The sequence below is a fragment of the Equus przewalskii genome, chromosome 15 (assembly GCF_037783145.1).
Source record: "Equus przewalskii isolate Varuska chromosome 15, EquPr2, whole genome shotgun sequence".
NCBI classification, from domain to species: domain Eukaryota; kingdom Metazoa; phylum Chordata; class Mammalia; order Perissodactyla; family Equidae; genus Equus; species Equus przewalskii.
The window spans coordinates 15,109,000-15,130,103 of NC_091845.1; the positions used below are offsets into that span (position 1 = coordinate 15,109,000).

General features: G+C 38.9%; 1 protein-coding gene and 1 long non-coding RNA gene across 4 annotated transcripts in view; one reads left to right on the forward strand and one right to left on the reverse strand.

The window, feature by feature from the left end:
- The window catches only part of CNTN4 (contactin 4), an 874,157-nt gene extending 863,575 nt beyond the window's left edge, over window positions 1-10,582 (reverse strand). The window contains exon 1 of one of the 3 annotated variants that reach the window (XM_008518912.2): window positions 10,315-10,582. The gene's annotated coding sequence lies outside the window, so the exon portion shown is untranslated. The remainder of the gene's footprint in view (window positions 1-10,314) is intronic. The other 2 variants (XM_070576725.1, XM_070576728.1) reach the window with 2 other exon arrangements.
- Window positions 10,583-10,633: 51 nt separating this feature from the next.
- LOC139076115 (uncharacterized) lies at window positions 10,634-11,939 on the forward strand. Its single transcript, XR_011527393.1, has 2 exons — window positions 10,634-10,827; window positions 11,283-11,939. It is a non-coding gene; the product is annotated as an uncharacterized lncRNA (long non-coding RNA).
- The last annotated feature ends 9,165 nt before the right edge of the window (window positions 11,940-21,104 follow it).

Below are 21,104 nucleotides of genomic sequence, written 5' to 3' on the forward strand. Positions count from 1 at the left end.
AAGAAAATAGGTATAGCCATACTTACATCAGACAAAATAGACTTCAAGCCAAAAAAGAACAGGAGACAAAAATGTACATTATATAACGATATAGGTGAAAATCCATCAAGAAAACATAGCATTTATTAATTTATATGCACTAAAATAAGAAAAAAATAAAAAGCAACTATTAGCAGTCTTAAAGGAAGATATTGACAGCAACACAATAATAGTAGCGGACTTCAATACCCCACTAACATCAATGGATAAATCATCCAGGCAGAAAATCAACATGGAAAGATTGGCCTTAAATGAAACATTAAACCAGATGGACTTAATAAATATATATAGAACGTTCTACCCAAAAGCAGCAGAATACACATTCTTATCAAGTACACATGGAACATACTAAAGGGTAGACCATATGTTGGGAAACAAAACAAGTCTCAATAAATTTAAGAAGACTGAAATCATATCAAGCATCTTTTCTAATCACAACAGTATGAAACTAAAAATCAACTACAAGAAGAATGCTGTAAAAGTCACAAATATGTGGAAATGAAACAACATGATACTGAATAACTATGGGATCAATGAAGAAATCAAAAGAGAAATCAAAAAACACCTGGAAACAAGTGAAAATGAAAACACAACATACCAGAATCCATAGGATGCAGCAAAAGTGGTACTAAGGAGGAAGTTAATAGCCATACAGGCCTATGTCAAGAAACAAGAAAAATCTTAAATAATCTAACCTTACACATAAAGAACTAGAAAAAAACAACAAACAAAGCCCAAAGTCAGTAGAAGTAGGGAAATAATAAAATCAGAGCAGAAATAAATGAAATAGAGACTAAAAAAACAACAGAAAAGATCAATGAAACTAAGAGCTGCTTCTTTGAAAAGATAAACAAAATGCACAAATCTTAGCTAGACTCACTAAGAGAAAGAGAAGGCTAAAATAAGTAAAACCAGAGTGAAAGAGAAGAAATTACAACAGATACAATAGAAATACAAAAGATTATAAGAGAATACTATAAAAAGCTATAAGCCAACAAATTGGATAACCTAGAAGAAATGGATAAGTTCTTAGAATTATACAAGCTCCCAAAACTGAATCAAGAAGAAATAGAGAATTTGAATAGACCAATCACCAGTAAGGAGATAGAAATAATAATCAAAAACCTCCCAAAAAGCAAAACTCCAGGACCAGATGGCTTCTCTGGCAAATTCTTCCAAACATTCAAAGAAGATTTAATCCCTATCCTTCTCAAACTCTTCCAAAAACTGAAGAGGAGGGAAAGCTTCCTAACTTATTTTAAGAGGCCAATATCATCCCGATATCAAAACCAGACAAGGACAATACAAAAAAAGATTATAGGCAAATATCACTGATGAACATATACAAAAAATCCTCAACAAAATATTAGCAAACCAAAAACAACAATACATTAAAAAGATCATCCACCATGATCAAATGGGATTTATTCTAGGGATGCAGGGATGGTTCAACATCCACAAATTAATCAACATGATATACTACATTGACAAAATGAAGAATAAAAATCATATTATCATCTCAATAGATGCAGAGACAGCATTTGACAAGATTCAGCATCCATTTATGATAAAAACCTTCAATAAAATGGGTATAGAAGGAAAGTACCTCAACAAAATAAAGGCCATATGTGACAAACCCACAGCTAACATCATATTCAATGGTGAAAAACTGAAAGCTAACCTTCTAAGAACAGGAACAAGACAAGAATGTCCATTCTCACCATTCTTAGTCAACACAGCATTGGAAGTCCTTGCTAGAGCAATTAGGCAAGAAAAGGAAATAAAAGGGATCCAAATTGGAAAGGAAGAAATAAAAGTGTCACTATTCATGGATTACATGATTTTATATATAGAAAACCCTCAGGAATCCACAAAAAAACTATTAGAAATAATAAACAATATAGTAAAGTTGCAGGGTACAAAATCAACATACAAAAATAAGTTGTGTTTCTATATCCTAACAACGAACCATCAGAAAGAGAAATTAAGAAAACAATACTATTTACAACTGCACCAAAAAGAATAAAATATCAAGGAATAAATTTAACCAAGGAGGTGAAAGACCTGTACATTGAAAACTATAAGACATTGTTGAAAGAAATCAAAGAATACACGAAGAAATGGAAAGATATTCCATGCTCATGGATTGGAAGAATTAACATAGTTAAAATGTCCATCTTACCTAAAACAATCTACAGATTCAATGGAATCCCTGTCAAAATCCCAATGAAGTTTTACACGGAAATAAAGAATCCTAAAACTTATATGTAACAACAAAAGACCTTGAACAGACAAAGCAATTCTGAGGGGAAAAAAAAGTGCGAGGAATCACACCCTCCAATTTCAAAGCATTCTACAAACTATAGTAATCACAATAGCATAGTACTGGCGCAAAACAATACACAGATCAATGGAACAGAATTGAGAGCCCAGAAATAAACTCACACATTTATGGACAGCTAATTTTTGACAAAAGAGTCAAGAACATACAAGGGAAAAAGGAAAGTCTCTTCACTAAATGGTTCTGGGAAAACTGGACAGCCACATGCAAAAGAATGAAAGCAGACCACTGGCTTACACTACACAGAAAAATTAGCTCAAGATGAGTTAAAGACTTGAATGTAAGACCTAAAACCATAAACCTCTTGAAGAAAACAAAGGCAGTATGCTATTTGACATTAGTCTTAGTGATATTGTTTTGGATATGTCTCCTCAGGTAAGAAAGACAAAAGAAAAAATAAATAAATTGGACTACATCAAACTAAAAACTTTCTGCTTAAGAAAGGAAACCATCAACAAAATGAAAAGATAACCTACCGACTGGGAGAAGATATTTGCAAATCATATATCCCATAAGGGGTTAATATCCAAAATATATAAAGAACTCATACAACTCAACAACAAAAAGATCAACAACCCAATTAAAAAATGGACAGAGGATCTGAACAGACATTTTTCCAAAAAAGACATACAGATGGCCAATAGGCATGTGAAAAATGTTCAATATCACTAATTATTACGGAAATACAAATCAAAACCACAATGAGATATCCCCTCACACCCTATCATTAAAAAGACAAGAAATAACAAGTGTTAGAGAGGATGTGGAGAAAATGGAACCCTCAAATACTACTGGTGGGAATGTAAATTGGTGCAGCCACTATGGAAAACAGTATGGAGATTTTTCAAAATATTAAAAACAGAACTACCATATGATCTAACTATTCCACTTCTGGGTATTTATTCAAAGAATACGAAAACACTAATTTGAAAAGATATATGTGCCCCTCTATTCATTGCACCATTATTTACAATACCCAAATACCCAAACATAGAAACAACCTAAGTGCCCACCAACAAATGAATGGATAAAGAAAATGTGGTATATGCATACAATGGAATACTACTCAGTCATAAAAAAGGTGAAATCTTGCCATTTGCAACAACACGAATAGACCTTGAGAGGATTATGCTAAGTGAAATAAGTCAGGCAGAGAAAGACAAATACCATATGATATCATTCATATGTGGAAGATAGAAAAACAAAACAAAAAAAAAACACACACACATACAGAGAACAGATTGGTGGTTCCTAGAGGAGAAGGGGGGAGATGGTGGGGAAAGGGGTAAAGAGGAACATTTGTATAGTGACGGACGTAAACCAGACTTTTGGTGGTAAATACAATGTAGTCTATACAGAAGTCAAAATATAATGATGTACACTTGAAATTTATATAATATTATAAACCAATGTTACCCCAATTAAAAAAATAATAAATGAGCTATCAAGCCATGAAAAGACTTGGAGGATGTTAAATGTATACTACTAAGTGAAAGAGGCCTATCTGAAAAGGCTACATACCATACGATTCCAACCGTATGACATTCTCAAAAAGGCAAAACTATGGACACAATGAAAACATCAGTGTTTTCCAGGGGTGGAAGAAGGGAGGGAGACATCAATAGGCAGAGCACAGAGGATTTTTAGAGCAGTGAAAATAGTCTGTATGATATTATAGTGATAGATATATGTCATTATACATTTGTCCAAACTCATAGAATGGACAACCCAAGAGTGATCCCTAAGGTAAACTATGGACTTTGGGTGACTATGATGTGTCAATGAAGGTTCATCCTTGGTAAAAAATGTACCACTCTGGTGACTGATGTTGATAATGGGGGAGGCTATACGTGTCAGGGCTGGCTGTATACGGGAAATCTCTGTACCTCCCTCTCAATTTTGTTTTAAACCTAAAACTGTTGTAAAAAAATAAAGTCTTAAAACGAACAAAAATGAAAGGGATAGTAACAGAGGCCAATGGTAAAAGAAAGAAAGCATACCTATGTTTATCAGGCAAATAACCAATATATATATACTCTCCTTTTTGCATACCTAGAGAGAGGGAAATGGACGAACTAGTTGGTAATCTCAGATTTATTCATTGGAAATCTGTGACAGAGACTGGCTAGTTATTCATCAAATCTGTTTTCCTTTCCTCATGGAAACTCAGCGTGACTCCATTTCTCAGCTTCCCTTGCAGAGAGAAATGACCAAGTGAGCGAGTTCTGCCCAATGGAACATGGGTGGAAGCCATGACAACCTCCCAGACTGGACCTATAACAACCTCCTTGAAACCTGTCAGGACATTTCTCTCCTCACACTCCATATAACTTGCCTGAACAAGGAGAATTCTGGGGATTTAGGAGAGGACAAAGCCACAAGAGGATAAGAAACCTGATTCCTCGACTGACCCCATGGAAAGCCACTCAACTAGGAACTATGCTGTGAGCATGGAACTACTCCATGTGAGCAAGAAGTATAAAGTTATTTTAAATCACTGAAAATTTAGAGTTTATTTGTTACAGCAGCCAGAGTTAGCTTTTCACAAGGCCCTGTGGGACTCAGGCCACTGGGAGTCTGAAAACATGAAAGTAAGCAAGTTTAAACCTCTCTATCCTTCTAACCCCATTAAATCATAAGAAGGGGCTTTAAAACACACACACACACGGATACACATACATAAATCACACGGATTTGAGGAAAATTGGAAGGGAGGAGAATTTAGAAAAAGATAAAGCAGATTTCTTAGTACAGGTGGTTCAGAGAAAGTGAGGAGGAAATGAACACAGGGTTTTGAGAAAGAGGTGACTGATAAGTATACAGTATATCTGCCTACCTACATGGTGAGAAGATATGTGTCATTAATTAACTGTGAAGATGCCACAAATACATACCGAAAAAGAATAAAAATGACTCTATAATGTTGTAACACAAATTGTCTTGGCAAAAAGCACACTCTCACTATTGACCACCTCACATTTCCACTGAGGCCACTGGGAACCAAAACTGCAATAGGCATTTTGTAAAAGACAAATACATAGGAAAGATGAGATGAGGCAGATTCTCTAATACAAGTAGAACAAGACAACAGAAGGAGAACAAAAAGAGAGATCATTTTCTTTTAGAGGGTGCTAGCATTATAGACAGAGGTCCCTTTAGTCATGCAGGAAATACTGAAAAAGTTTTGCAAAGCTAAGAGAACAAGAGGAGAGTTTTCTCTCTGGGGAGTTGGGGATGTTGATGAAGAGCAATGCCTTTGATCAAAAGGAAGGTTAGGAGAGAATATGTTAGCTGTGAACTTACCAGAAAGGATATTTGGTTAGGCTGAGAAGTGAACAGGAATTTGTCTTCAAATACTGCAGCACAAAAATGGTAGCCCAGTATTCCCACAAAGAAAGCTTAAGAGAAAGGTTATAACTGAGGGCACAGACCCTGACAATTTGTTTATCAGAAGTGAAACAGCATCGTAGAGGGGATTTTACTTTAAATGTCTGCTCCTAATCCTGGTAGGTATTCAAGATAAAACTAAATCATACCTAAGTCTACTCTAGTATATTTTAGATTAAATTAAATCTTTTTTCTTCTTTAGGATTTTTAATTCTCCTCCAACTTTTTTATATAGACAAAAAGAAAAGGTAGTCCAATGGCTACAATAAGAAAACTATTGAGGCAAGAACAAAAAAGTAGTACTGTATAGTGAAGCTGCTAAGAAAATCAATTCTAGAACCAGAGAACTTGGTTCAAATGCAACCTCTGCCACTTACTGGCTATGTTGAACAAACGACTTAATTTCTTTACACCTAGTTTTCTTCACGTATACAACAGAGATAATCATAATACCTATCTAAGTGGGGAAAGTGCTTAGAGAAGTATCTCAAAAATAGTAAGCACTATGTATATATTAGCTGCTTCTATTTTTTTTTTCCTTATATCTGTCTCAGTTTTTCTGCTAGTAAAACCAGGGGTTGGGGGAAGGAAAGGGAAGTAATGTTTATTGAACATGGAGGAAATCTCACACATAGTAATAGAATGTCAGAGAAAGTTGGCTGTTCCCCGAAGAGTTCCTTCACCTTCCTGGAAACACAGCTAGAGGATATTTCCCAGCCTCTCTTAGGGTAAGATACACCGACATATAACTGAGTTCTGGCCAATGGAATAAAAGCAGAAGAGATATGTGTGACCTCCAAGTCTGGGCAAATAACATCCTGCAAGTCATTATCTTCCCAATGGCTTGATGCAGATGAGCATACTGACCTTGCTGAGCATGCCTCTGAGCATAGCAGGGGCACAGAACGGATGAAGGTTGGGTCTTTGAATCACACCTTGGAGGAGTGCTACCAGGATCATACATTTGGGGACTTTACATGAATGAGAAATAAATTTATTTCACATTTGAGGAAGTACACTTTTTGGATTCATTTGTTAAAACTGTTAACCTACCCAATCTAATTACAGCTAAGCTCTATATGTGTACTCTTATGTTTAATCCCTAACATGATGCCTTGGAATAGACTCTATCCCAATCAGATAGCTAAGGAAACTAAGGCTCACAGAAGCTGTGGAACTATCTTGTCCAATATCTTGAATGAAATAAGTGGTAGAGCCACATTTGGGTCCAGGTTGATCTGTTCCAGAGTAATATGATCTTTACCCTCCTCACAAGACTGCAACACGGAAAGTGTCATTCATTTCCTCACTCATTTACTCCTTGGTTTCCTCAATTTCTGACCACTGGAACTTTAGTCTTTAAATTTAAACTTCATTTCCTTTTACCCATATATCCAATTTGGGAGATCAAGATGACCCCTGGATCACATTCATCTCTTATGCCTCATTCCAAACACATATGAGTCCATGACAGGGAAACAAGCGCTCTTAACACATCTGTTACAGGAGACACAGATTTCCAGCCATTTTGCAACTGGCTACAGCATCAGAAATGACGAATGGCAGAGCCAGAGATAAGGACAGAAAGGTAAAAAATCCCAAACCATCAGTGATCTCCAAAGTGGGGTCTACACCTTGGGGGATGTGCAAAACAATCCACTGAAATACAAAAAAAAAAAAAACAATATTAGAACTTCTGTTTCAAAATTTTTGCTTATTTATCCTTTAGGTTCTTTCTGTGTATATTTTAAAATGTAAGCAGTATATCAACATAAAGTATATGTGTATAATTTATAAAATAAATTTTAGCAATGTATGGTCAAATTTCCTTCCAAGAGTATATAATCGAAAAAATATGAAGACCAATACATCTAGGTAGTAAATCTGGTCTCCTTCACTAGACTTAAAACACTGTGTTACAGAAAATGAAAACAAAAAACTCTCCACATCTGTGTTTACAGACATGACCCTGCTTACCATATGAAATAGAGTAATTCAATTAAAATCACATAAAAGCATGTTTTCACAAAAGATTAAAATCTTTAGATAAAAAGAGATCGAAACTTATGTATATTACGTTTATGTCTTCAAATATAACAAAGAAGAATCCAACAAGTTAAAACAATTATCAGACAAACTTAGCAGAAAAGTCAGAACTGTAAGGGGCATTTTCTTCCGAGAAGCTTAATTATCCAGGTTACCTTTTTTAAAGACCTAAATTGATGTAACAAATGTCCTGTGCTCCTTTCAGAAGAAAAATTCTAGCTAAAAGATTTAGTGCTTGGAGGGGAAAAAATTAGAAGAGCTACTTCCGAATATAAAGGAGGGAGAGAACTAGGTAAAACAAGTGAATGATAAAAAATCCAACACCATTTGAAAGACATGTTCTCTATTCACTCTTAATGACCCAGCAATATGAAATGACTATGGAAAGAGGTGCTGAACTGACTCAAGGAGACAAAGTCCCCCAAGTTAAAGGCACTTTAAAGTGTTTTTGCAAAGCCTGCAAATAAAATCCTCCTCTGGTGAAATTTCCACATGGCTTTGACCTGCACCCTTAAACAACAGGTCACTTCTCTTATCGTCTTAGCCTCTAATTTAAAAAGGTCAGGTTTTCCGTGCTTGCCAGCAACCTGGCAGGGTCCAGTGTGAAAAACAATGAGGTTTATCATCATGACCCCTCCTCATCAATCCGGGGCAGCTGAAGTCAGTTTAAACAAACAAACAAACAAAATCAATAGCATTTTATAAGGTGGCAAAAATAATATTGCCATGGCATGTGTTTTTGATCCTTAGCAGTCTGATACTCCCAAGACATAGTGTGGAGATTCACAAGTCTTGAATGAAACCAAGATGAAGATAGCAAGAATAAAGTTATGGGTGAAATGTGAATTTTCTCATGAATGCCAGGAAAATCACCTCAAAGTGTCTGCCTCCATGACACAATGTTCTTTTTTCACCCACTTGGGTAGAAACAGAGATAACAAACTTGCTAATCAGCCGGACTGGAAATGCTCCTGCACGGACCTGCCTGCATGGAAATCTACAGTCTTTACGCTCCTACCCCACTCCCTAAAGGACATAAACCATAAACCTCTAAATACAAAAATTAAAGCACCTTCCAAGTTATTATTCTAAGTGTCCAAAAAACATCCGTTATATGGAGTTATTCCTTGAAATAACCAGTTCCCATCACAATAAACTGCAGGAGCTTCCCATGCAATTAAAAGACACTGTTATTCTGACAATATGTCCCCGCCCCTATGTTGATTTCAGTAGGAAAACTAGAAAAAGTTCCACAAGCATTCCTCCCAGGAGCTCCTCCTTGCAAACACACCTCCAACACACACCCAGATCCCCCACCCCCTCCACGCTGACCACCCACCCAAGGTGATCAGTCACAGTGATTCGCCCCACACCAGCTCTGTAAGCCTTTTCGCTCCAAATCTGGAGACCCCGGCCAGAACCAACCTCCTTTAGCTCCCCGTTGCGTGAAGCCACCTCCTTGCAGGGGCTCCGCTGTGCTGCAAAATGTTTTCATGCATCAGACTCCCAGACTGGTTCAGAGACTCAGGAACCCACGTCCTCCTACCCTCACCTCCACACCTTTCATCAATAATAAAACGTACACACGAAGCACAAAGAGAGGAAATGGAAGCAGGTTTTGAGCCCTCCGTTCCAGAAGGAGAGCGAGCGGGTAGAAGTCAGCGGGGCGCTTGGCGCACATCTCGCGGATGTTTGGGTCCGGGAGGGAGACCAGGCGGTTCCTTTGCCTCTCAAATGAAAGAGCAAATCCACCTGAAGTTCATGGAAGTGAATGCCACCCCTACAAGCTCCCTCGCCAGAGCCTGGGTATACCAGGTCCGTGCCGCTAGAGCGGGGACCTGGTCGATGTGGCTCGCCGCTGTACCCCCAGCGCTTAGCATTGAGCCTGGCACACAGTGGGCGCCCCCAAAATCAGTATCTGTTCCAACACGGCTCCTTCCACCACATCTACGGGCTCCTGTTCCCTTAGTCCCAAGTCCCTACAAACCCCAGCCCAAGTTCGCCTTCCTCCACTACGGGCTTCAGCTGGGCAATCGCAGCGGCGGGTACCGACAGTGGAAGGAAACTCTCGCCCCAACCGTGCGCTGGCGGGAGAGCGCACGGAGAGGTGGCAATAGCCTGAAACAGTTGCAGCAGCCGATTTAAGGGTTCCCGAAGCATTTCGGACTCTGGGTTCCTTGTTTGGCGGCTGCCTCGTCGCGCAACAAACTTATTTTCTGACTCAAAAGAAGAAGGGTCGCCGCGGGGTGACGGTGGCGTCGTCGGGGCCCTGCCTCCTCCCAGGTTCAGGGCGCTCAGAGCCAGCTGCTGCCCTGACCCGCAGGGCTGCCCGGCTGAGGGCAGCGCGGCCCAGAGCCCCTGTCCAGCCCTGCAGGAGTGGAGTCCCGGGAGCCCCGCTCCACCGGGCCACCCCCGAGGACCATGCGTTTCCCCCACATCCAAGAGCCGGGGCGCCCGAGGCAGCCCGCGGAGCAGACCCCGGCAGCCCGCGCCCCACTTACCTCAGCACCTAAGCGCGGCGCCCGCTACAGCCTCGGGTGAGGCGCCGGCACAGTCCGAGGGTCCCAGTTTAGTGGCAAAAGCTTCCTACTTGCGACCAATCCTGGTGTTGAACCCGGTGCTCTGTCTGCTGCCGCGCTCTCCTCCCTCCTCGCGCTCGCGGCAGCTCAAAAAACCTGGCGCGGCGGACTTCAGTCTGCCGGCTCGTCAGCCTCGAGGAGGGGGACCCGCGCTCAGAAGAGGAGAGGCGCGGGGAGGGCGGGTGCCAGTGAGCGGCCGGGCTGAGCATGCTCAGTGCGCGGCCGGAGGAGGCGCGCGCCCGGGCGCAGCACCTGCCCGGCCCTGCCCGGGGGAGGAGGCCCCTAGTTCCCGTGCGCAAAACTGAACAACGGTGCCTGGTCTGAACGCCAAGCGCCCAAAGACGATCAACCCGGTTCCCGTGCAAGGATATAGGGGATGTGCTGCTTAGTGATGGAGAATAGACCGCGGTGATGCTGCCTTCTTTTGCGACCCAGGTATCAGAGCACAAGGAGGCGCGACCTGCCCGGTCCCCAAACCTCTGGCCTCTGGGAGACGTGGAATTCCAGCGATTTTTAAGGCGCCCTGGCTAGGGAAACAAACTCGTGTGCTTTGGGGCCTTGAATTGCGGAGTCCAGGGGGTTATGGGGTGAGGGGACGACACAACTTGAGAAGCCGGAAGAGGGGGCTTTTGGAAGGTTTTACCTACCTGTCCTTAGGCGGAGGACATCAGCCAGACAAGCAGCGTTACCGACCTGGAGTCTCACCCAAACAACATGCTTTCAAGCTGGGATGTGTTTGTGGGAGAGGAAACGGTTGTGATGAAATAGATATAAGGATCAATTTGCGGCATGTGTGGGCATATTGAAAGCTTTGTTATTCACAAGCATGTGCTTTGGACAATGACGTTAGCATGGTCATTCTATACTATGAATCTACTGTTTTGTTGCAGAAATGGCTCTTTTCACTCCAACTCCAAACCTCAGGGTAATCGTAGAGATTGGCAGCAATGCCCCAGCTCCTCACCAATCCTGTGCAAAGCGAGTCTGACAGGCAGAGGAAAGCCAGCCGGGTCGAGCTCATCTGGAATGCATTTCCAGCAACCCCAAGAGGAGCCCGGGTTCGTCTCGCAGGGAAAAAGCCCCAGGGGCTTTGCAGAAACCCGTCTTCCTGCGCATCGCTCAGCAGTTCAGAGCTACATAAACAGCTTCTGACCATTTACACAATCATGTAAACCTACCCTGACATCTCCATTATGTGGAAAAGATGTTAACTGGAAAACTATTTTTAAACTACTATAGTAAGCAAACAAACACCCAACTCCTACAAATGTATGCAGCTGCCTTATTAGTTCACACAGTGATTTTTGTTTTTCCTATTCGGAAAGTGGGCCAGTTTAGACGTGGTGGTGGGTATTGTTGTGGTCAAAATTTTCACCACTTGAAATGCCATGGCTTTGCTTGTTGCTGAGACTAATGCTAAGGAAGGGAGTTTTTGTTGTTGTTTACCCCAGATTTTTTGATTGCTTAAACTTGGAGAGAGAATTTAAGGTTTTCCCTCTCCTTGTGTGGTGTGGTTCTCTAATAAAGACACTTTTGCAAAACTGGAATGTTGGTAATGCAAGTATTTTCCATGGTCAGTAACTAGTTAAGATAAGTTGTTTCTACTCACTTTAGAGACTTTTGTGTTCCTGCTATAACCATGACTTACAATGCAGTGTTTTTTTAGATTGTGCTTTTCTGCACCTAGTCAATTAAAGATAAAAATATATATGATTTTCAGTAAAAATATAACCAAAAATGGCCAGAAATTCTCCTGAAAATATTGCTACTTATACATGCATACTCTTAACATGTTCAGGGAAAAAGTGGTTATTTTAGATTCGAAACAAAATTTCAAACAAAAAAGAATAAAGTAGGCTGTCACATTCTACCAAGAAGACAATAAGCTGAAGCAATTTTCAAAGTGTTATGAAGATTTCAGGCAAAATCTCTTAACATTGTTTCAAGATTTCAAATTTTAATATTTTGTTTTCATTCTTTCTTTTAACCACTCTTCTGCATCTATTATATGCTAGGCATTGTATTCTAGTAGATGCTGGGAAACTGAAAATGACCAAAACTTAGAATCTGCTCCACAGTTCAATATGTAGTTGGGAAAACAGACATTATGTATCAGGAGAGACAGATTTGGGTCGTGTTGAGCGGATGTCAGTTAAACATTATGATGAGAGGCATTCTTCCTTTTCACCAACAGAGCCACACGGATCAAATGCTAAGCTTAATCAGCACCTCCTCAACATTTCCCCAAGCAGAACAGTCAGCTAGTTTAAAATGCAACCAACAATCCAGTCCCTTTTTTCCATCCCACAGGGAAGATATGAAGCTCAACTGCCGCCTCTGCCAAGAAAGCAAGCCTCTCACTGAAGCTCCCAGGATTGGAGAGTGTTCCTAGGAGATCCAGCCTCTGCCAGAAGACGAGAATGGTTTATTTTGACGACAACATCCTCACACGTGCATCCCGGCATATCCGGGACCCTGGCTGGGAGTCAGTTTCTTGCCCAGGGAAGCTGTCTTTGGGATTCTCTGGGGAGAAATGTTCCAAAGGAATCAATTAACACTGCCAGCAGCAAGTTCAATACCCCTGCATTGAGTTCCCTGCTCTGTATCAGTGCATGAATGAATTACTGGTGCTCATGTAATTTGCAAATAATTATCATTATAAAGCAGTGGAAATTTTCTCCTTCCCATTTAGCTTAGGTAGCATCTAAGTAGGGATTTGCATTTAGCCCCCTCTACATTCCCCAAAATAATTATTTACACACATATGTGAAGTTGTACTTCCAGGTCTTTTATTATAGGAGTATCTATGTGGACACAAGGTCACCTCTTACGCTCATTAAACCAATCTGAACAAGGTCTGATAACTCTTAAGGGAAATCAACGCTGAAAATGCTTTTGACTTTTTGGAAACATGAGCAGAATACATCATCAGGTTAGACTCAGCGTGCAACAGTTCTGAAAACTCCAGATAGGGCATCTCTCTGTCCCCTCTGTTCTTCCTTCACCACACATCCTGGGGATTTGGTGGGAGTGACTTTAATACAAGAGAAGAAAAGAGGAAAAGCATCACAGGAAAAGAAATGTCTCGTCTGACCACATCTGATTTGTTTCAATTTTCTCCATATACTTTGCATCCAGTGGGATTTAAACAAATGCACAAACACCACCCTCTTTGTTCTAAATAACTTGAATAAGGCCATCCGATGGCAGTGGTGCCTCAATCAGATAAAATATACCTTAGTTTTATAAGTAATTGTCTATTTTTGATGTATCTGGTGCCTGGATAAATCTTCAGGTATAATGCACCACTTGTATCCTATCCCCATTTTAAAAATCAGCTTTAAATTCACTTTAATCAAGTGGATAAAGCAGAATTTTTAAAAGAAATGTGTGGTGAAGAGCTTTGTGTTCAGTGTTGGAGTATAATAAAGCAGCTCAGGTGAGGACTTTCGGACCAGCCTTCGTAAGCTTCCTCCTATGCAGTTGTTTTAGGTGACTGATTGATGCTTGAGCTTCAAACTAAGGACATCAGAATACTAATGGCCGCATAGTGGGATAGTGATCATTAGCACACAAAAGCGCAGTTAATTGCCATGAAGGTTGTGACACAGACTGACAGATAGAGTCAAAGTAAACTAGAAGCTTGACATCCCAGCCAAGACTGCTTTATAAACATAGCTGTGATACTCCCACTGAGTTTAAGCATAATGAGGCGGAATTAGGAATCAATCAGCTGTGCTCCCCTCCACACTTTTTTCAGATTTTATTAGATTCTTTATGCAAAATACAAAAATAAAATTTCCATAGGTCTCTACTTTGCAAAAGTAATTACAGTTGATTTTCGTGTTCGCAGTAGTTATGTTCTGTGCAGTCTCTGTGAACACTGAATTAGTGAGTACTAAAACCATTGCTCCTAGGAGAAATAAAGAGTTAGGTTCCTATGAGCCTCAATTGAGAAGATTTTCATTAACCAATCAATACAAAAACCTCATTTTATGTGCGTTTCTGCTTAAAGAGACCTTAATATATATTGTTGATTCATTAATATTGAACTGATAGCCAGCAGCACTATAACTCATGCCTGAGCAAAGCCTATCTACCCACATGTATTTTCTCTGTAAGACACAGTGCACAGCCTTCTTGCCCTTGGGAACACTAAACAACACTCCAGCACTACACTTGGGGCCTTTTTCAATGACAAGAATACCAATAAAATGCACAAAAATTCAAAACGTGGTACCAAATAAACTGCAAAAAGGAGACTTCTTTACAAGATGAGAGCTAAAACAGGAAGGCAGTGTCACCTTTCTGGACTTCAAGTAGGAAAGTGGGCGACTCAATTTTCACTGCTCTGTTTGTGTTCACAAATGACCACAAAAGTGCCACAAGTATTGACTTTGGGGTTACAAATAAATTTTAGCAAGTAGGTAAATTTGCGAATATGGAGTCTTTGAATAATGAAAATGACTATGCAAAACATCCCCTTTAAATGGCTAACCATATTAGTCCATATGGTATATGATTCAATTTACAGATACTCAGTTTACACTCAATCCTTTTAGGAACATGTTAGTGTGAAGAAAAAGGTATATTTTGTAATATCAAAGACTGTGTTTTGCTAGCTTCTTCAAATAAATTATATTTTATAATCACATAGGAGTTTTCTGTCTCTTTGCATTTATTTCTGAAGTGGATTTTGATATTTTTGTTTTTATTGTTCAACACTATAGTTCATGCAGTTCACAAAGTAGGATACTTTCAAGAATTAAGGTAAAGCTAAGACTAGAGAAAGAGGAAGCTTAGTGAAATGGAAAGTGTGTCTTGAGACCCGTCCCAGGGTAAAGTGGTGAAGTTCACACACTCCACTTCAGCAGCCCAGTGTTTCTGATCCTGGGCAGGGACATGCCACCGCTCATTAAGTCATGCTGAGGCAGTGTCCCACATGCCACAACCAGAAGGACCTACAACTAGAATATATAACTATGTACTGGAGGGCTTTGGAGAGAAGAAGAAGAAAAAAAGAAAAAAAGAACATTGGCAACAGATGTTAGCTCAGGTGCCAATCTTAAAAAAAAGTAAGTGTGTCTTTTTAGGAATTGAGAAAACTGGAGTTCTGGTCTTGGCCCAAGAACAATGTAACCAATGAGTCATAAGACTGGCAATTATCTATACAGAAAGCTACATGCAGAGGAAACCAGTCCATGGGTTGAAATGAGTCAGTCATATTCTACCTATCAATTCTTTTGTTTTATTAAGAGTTTAGGAAGTAAATGGTTTATATATGAATCCTTTAAGAATATTGTTAAAAATTCAGATTTTAGGTCTCAACCCCTGTTAGGAAGTTTTATAAGATGTCCCCCAATAATTCATCCTTTCTGGTATTCATGCTCTTATTTAATTCTTTTCCTTTTAACTGTTGGCTAGACTTATTGATTCACTATTATTGATTCAGTGATATGAAGGAGGTCACTTTCAAGATTAGGTTACACAAAGACTGTGTCTTCTATCTTGGATACTCTCTCTCTTTCAGATTGTCAGGTTCCATGTTGTGAAGAGACTTAGTCAGTCTACGGAAAGATCCACATGGCAAATAACCAAGGCCTGCCAGCGTTGATAGGAATGATTTTAAATTGGATCTACTGAGGCTTATCAATAGCATGTGAGTGAGCTCGTAAGTAGATTCTCCAGTCCCAGTAAAGTCTTGAAATGTGTGAATCACTGGTCAATAGCTTGATTTTGACTTCATGAAAGACCCTAAGCCAGAAACACCCCCACTAAGAGGTACCTAGATTCCAGACTAATAAAAACATTGAATATTTATTGTTAGTTAGTTTAAGCCCTTATGTTTTGTTGTAATTTGTTACATAGCAATAGATAGCTAACATACTCCCAAGATGCTCTGATTTGACAAGTTTGGGATGAGGCTTAAATATGTGCATTTTACAAACAAACCAAGTGATTCTGATGCATGTGGTTCATAGACAACTCTTTTGTAAACCCTGGTATTTGGAGATGAAAGAGTTACAAAGAAATTAGAGAGTTCATCAAATCATACTTTTTTCATTTTTTTCTAAACAATTGATACTGATACTGGCCCTGGTGTCTGTTCTCTTACACTAAACCCAGCATATATGGGGTTAAAACAAAAAGCACCCATCCCCTTTCCCTGCTTCTTTAGATACATTTATATGTAAATATCGGTTTATTTAACCTTTGTATCCCTGAGATTCACAAGGCAAATAGAAGCTACAAATTGTTAAAAGCCCAGATGGCCTCACACCAAAGTTTTGGCTAATTACCAATCCTTGAAGTTTATTATAGGGAAACTGATGTCCAGAGAATATCAAGAAACTGAAGCTTCTCAGGTCCCAACTCCTTGGCTTCCTGGCTCTGGAATCCACCACCCATCACAGAGGCAGACAAGCAAGGACATCCACCTGCAGATTCCTGTATCTTGCCATTCCTCTCTCCACAAACAGCCTCACAAGGCCATATGCAGGCTGATAAAAAGGCATTCACCTGCAAGGCCACATGCTCCCCGTCCCCTACCTAAAACCCCAAATGAAAACCCCTAGCTTTTTCCCTTCAAGGAGGTGGATTTGAGTTTTAGCTCCCATCTCCTTGTCTTTTGGTAATAATAAAAGCTTCTTTCCTTGCTGTAAACCTGACATTCTAGTTTTTATTTTTCGTCTCTCTTGTGTAGTGGGTAAAATGAACCTGTCTTTGTGTCCAGTAACAATACTATATTCACAAAAGCATAATTCTATATTTTCTAAAGTATTTTCATGTCATACCTATTGTTTTAATATCATTTTCTTCACTGAAAATGTGTCCTGAATTTTTTTTCATATCACTAAATACTTTTCTATGCCCTAATTTTTGAAAGCGGCTTAATATTGCACTTTAGAATATACTACAAATTAATCAATTCACAATCAGTTCTTGAACACCTAAGTTGTATATATTCTACCATGATAAACAACTCTCTGATAAACATTGAAGTTAAATTTTACACACATTATTAATTATTTCCTTAGAATGAATTCCTAGAATTTGAACTACTAGGTGGAAAAGTATTGTGATTTTTCTCATTCTTAATTGACATTCATGATCTCCAACAATTAAAGGCAGATGAGAGCTCTAGGTCTTATTCTGAAAACCCTGAAAATGGGCCAGCCCGGTGGCACAGTGGTTAGGATTGAACATTCTGCTTCGGCGGCCCAGGCTTCGCTGGGTCAGATCCCGAGTGCAGACATGGCACCGCTTGTCAACCCATGCTTTGGTAGGTGTCCCACATGTAAAGTAGAGGAAGATGGGCACAGATGTTAGCTCAGGGCCAGTCTTCCTCAGCAAAAAGAGGAGGATTGGCAGCAGATGTTAATATTCCTCAAAAAAAAAAAAACCCTCAAAATAACATAGTAAGTTATAATAAAGTAAAAAATAAGTAAATTATAACAAAAGAAAATAAAATTCTGCACATGAAAGAACTTGAAAACACAAAGGCATAAAGATACTTGCACCCCTATGTTCATTGGGGCATTATACACAGTAGCCAAGACTTAGAAGCAACCTAGGTGCCCATCAAGTGACGAATGGATAAAGAAGATGTGGTATACATACACGATGGACTACTACTCAGCCATAAGAAATGATGAAATCCAGCCATTTGTGACAACATGGATGGACCTTGAGGGTATTATGCTGAGTGAAATAAGTCAGAGGGAGAAAGTCAAATACCATATGATCTCACTCATAAGTAGAAGATAAAAAGACAAAAAAACCCAAACACGTAGCATTGGAGATTGGACTGGTGGTTACCATTGGGGAAGGGGGGAGGGGGAGGGCAAAAGGGGTGATTAGGGTCACATGTGAGGGGATGCACTATAATTAGTGTTCGGGTGGTGAACATGATGTAACGTATACAGAATTTGAAATACGATGTACATCCAAAAGAATAAAAATTAAAAAGAAAAATTCAAACTATAAGCTCAACAAAGTCCCAACTCTGTCCTACAGGCTCTCCAATAGTCCTTTGAATGAAAAATTCACTAGAGGCAAATGCAACAGTATTTCAAGGGCAGGATTCAGTTAACAGTTTTGTTGGAGTCAGGCAACAAAATCCTCTGCGAAGTGCTCAACATAGAAAAGATTGCAATCATAAGTACAGGGCACTATTCCTATGAATATAGGCTATAAAACTCACCAGATTCTCATACTGTGTTCTAAAAGCAAAACTAACTGCAATATTTTCAGTCAAACCCATAACTTGAGCACCACTCATTTCACCAGTGAATAATCATTGCTGCCTTCAATTATGCCAATTAACAAAGCTTTTATCATTGATCTTAGATAAAGTCAATTGAATCTTATATGGGTTTCTGATAAGAGGCTTACAGATGCTAACTACTTACTTTTGGAATATGTATGCCTGATTAGGGAACTGCAATTGTTAAACAACAGCAGCAAAAGGGTAGATTAAAACCAAGACACACACACACACACACACACACACACACACACACACACGGAGCCATCAGCCATACATCACGCTATGGTAACATTTTTTAAATAAATTGAATAAAATATGGCAAAGTTTTGCACATTTTTAATATGATGTTTATTCATTTTGCCAAAGTTTGTGTCAGTTTACTCTGTTGTCAGTAGTATTTTCCCAGTTCCTTGCGTACTTGGTAACTGAATAATACAATTTTATTTGTACCTTTTCTAATTTGTGGACATAAAGTGTTTCTTATTTTTCTTTTCTTTATTATTAGTGAGGTTAAACTTTTTACATATGCTTATTATATGCATCTTACAAAACGCCAGTTTGTGTTCTTTGCTCATTTACTTATTTGAATGCTCATCTTTATCCTGGAGATACATCAAAGTTTTCAGCATATTTAAGATAAAATTTTATCTGTTGCAAATATTTCTTTCTGTTTGCTTTTTAACTTTGGAAATATACATATATTTTACATTCTTTTAAAATCAAATTTATTACTTTTTCCTTACACTTCTTTTTTCCAGTTTTATTAAGATATAATTAACATATAACGTGGTGTAAGTTTAAAGTATACAATGTGATGATTTGATAGATGCATATATTATGAAAAGTTTACCACAGTAAGGTTAACACATCCTTCGCTTCATGTAATTATGGGGGTTTTTTTGTTATTGTTATGCTGAGAACATTTAAGATCTAGTCCCTTAAGAACTTTCAAATATACAATACAGTATTGTTAACTATACTCAGCATGCTCTGTATTAGATCCCCAGAACTTATTCCTCTTATAACGAGAACTTTGTACCCATTGAGCAACATCTGCTCTTTCCCCGACCCACTCCTGCCCCTGGCAACCAACAATTTACTTCTGTTTCTATGAGTTTGGCTTCTTTATATTCTATATATAAGTGAGATTATATGGTATTTGTCTTTCTCTGTTGGACTCATTTCACTTAGCTTAATGCCTTCAAGTTTCATCCATGTTGTTAGAAATGGAAAGATTTCCTTCTTTTTTACGACTGAATGATATTCCATTGTCTTATCTCTCCCCCTCTCTCTCTCACACACACACACACATATACACTTTTTTTTATCCATTCAACCATCCATGGATATTTAGGTTGTTTCCATGTCTTGATTATTGGCAATAATGCTGCAATGATCATGGGAGTGCAGCTCTCTCTTCAAGATCCTGACTTCATTTCCTTTGGATAAATACCCAGAAGTGTGATTGCTGAATCATCTAGTAGTTCTATCTTTAATTTTTAGGGGAAGCTCCACACTGTTTTCCACAGTGGCTGTACCAATTTACATTCCTATCAATAGTGACAAGCGTTCCCTTTTCTCCACATCCTCACCAGCATTTGTTATCACTTGTCTTTTTGATAAAAGCCATTCTAAGAGGTGTGAGGTGATATCTCACTGAGGTTTTGATTTGCATTTCCCTGATAATTAGTGACGTTGAACACCTTCTCATGTACCTGTTGGCCATTTGTATGTCTTCTGTGGAAAAATATCTGTTCGGGACCTCTGCCCACTATTATTATATTTTTCTATTTCTCCCTTCAGATCTGTTCGTATTTGCTTAATATATTTAGGTGCTTGATGTTGAGTTCATATATATTTATAATTATTATGTTTTCTTAATGAATTGACTCCTTTATCATTACATAATGACTACTTTTTCTCTTGTTACCATTTTTTACTTAAAGTCTATTTTGTTTGATATAAGTATAGCTACCATTGTTATCTTTTGATTTCCTTTTGCACAGAATATCTTTTGCCATCTCTAGACTTTTAGCTTATGTGTATACTTAATCTGAAGTGAATCTTTTGTAGGCAGAATACAGTTGATCTTATTTTTTAAATCCATTCAGCCACTCTATACCTTTTCACTAGAGAATTTATTCCATTTACATTTAAAGTAATTATTGATTGATAAAGACACTACTGCTGTCTCGTTAATTGTTTTCTGGCTGTTTGTAGTTTCTTTGTTCCTTTGTTCCTCTCTTGCTGTCTTCCTTCGTGATTTGGTAATATTTCATAGCTTTGATTTGGTTCTCTTTATCTTGTGTGTATATACCATAGGGTTTTGCTTTGTGGTTGTCCTGATTCTTACATAAAACATAGATAAAGAGTCCATTTTAAGCTGATAACAATTTCCATCACATAAAAAAACCCTACCCTTTTACTCCTCATCACCACGTTT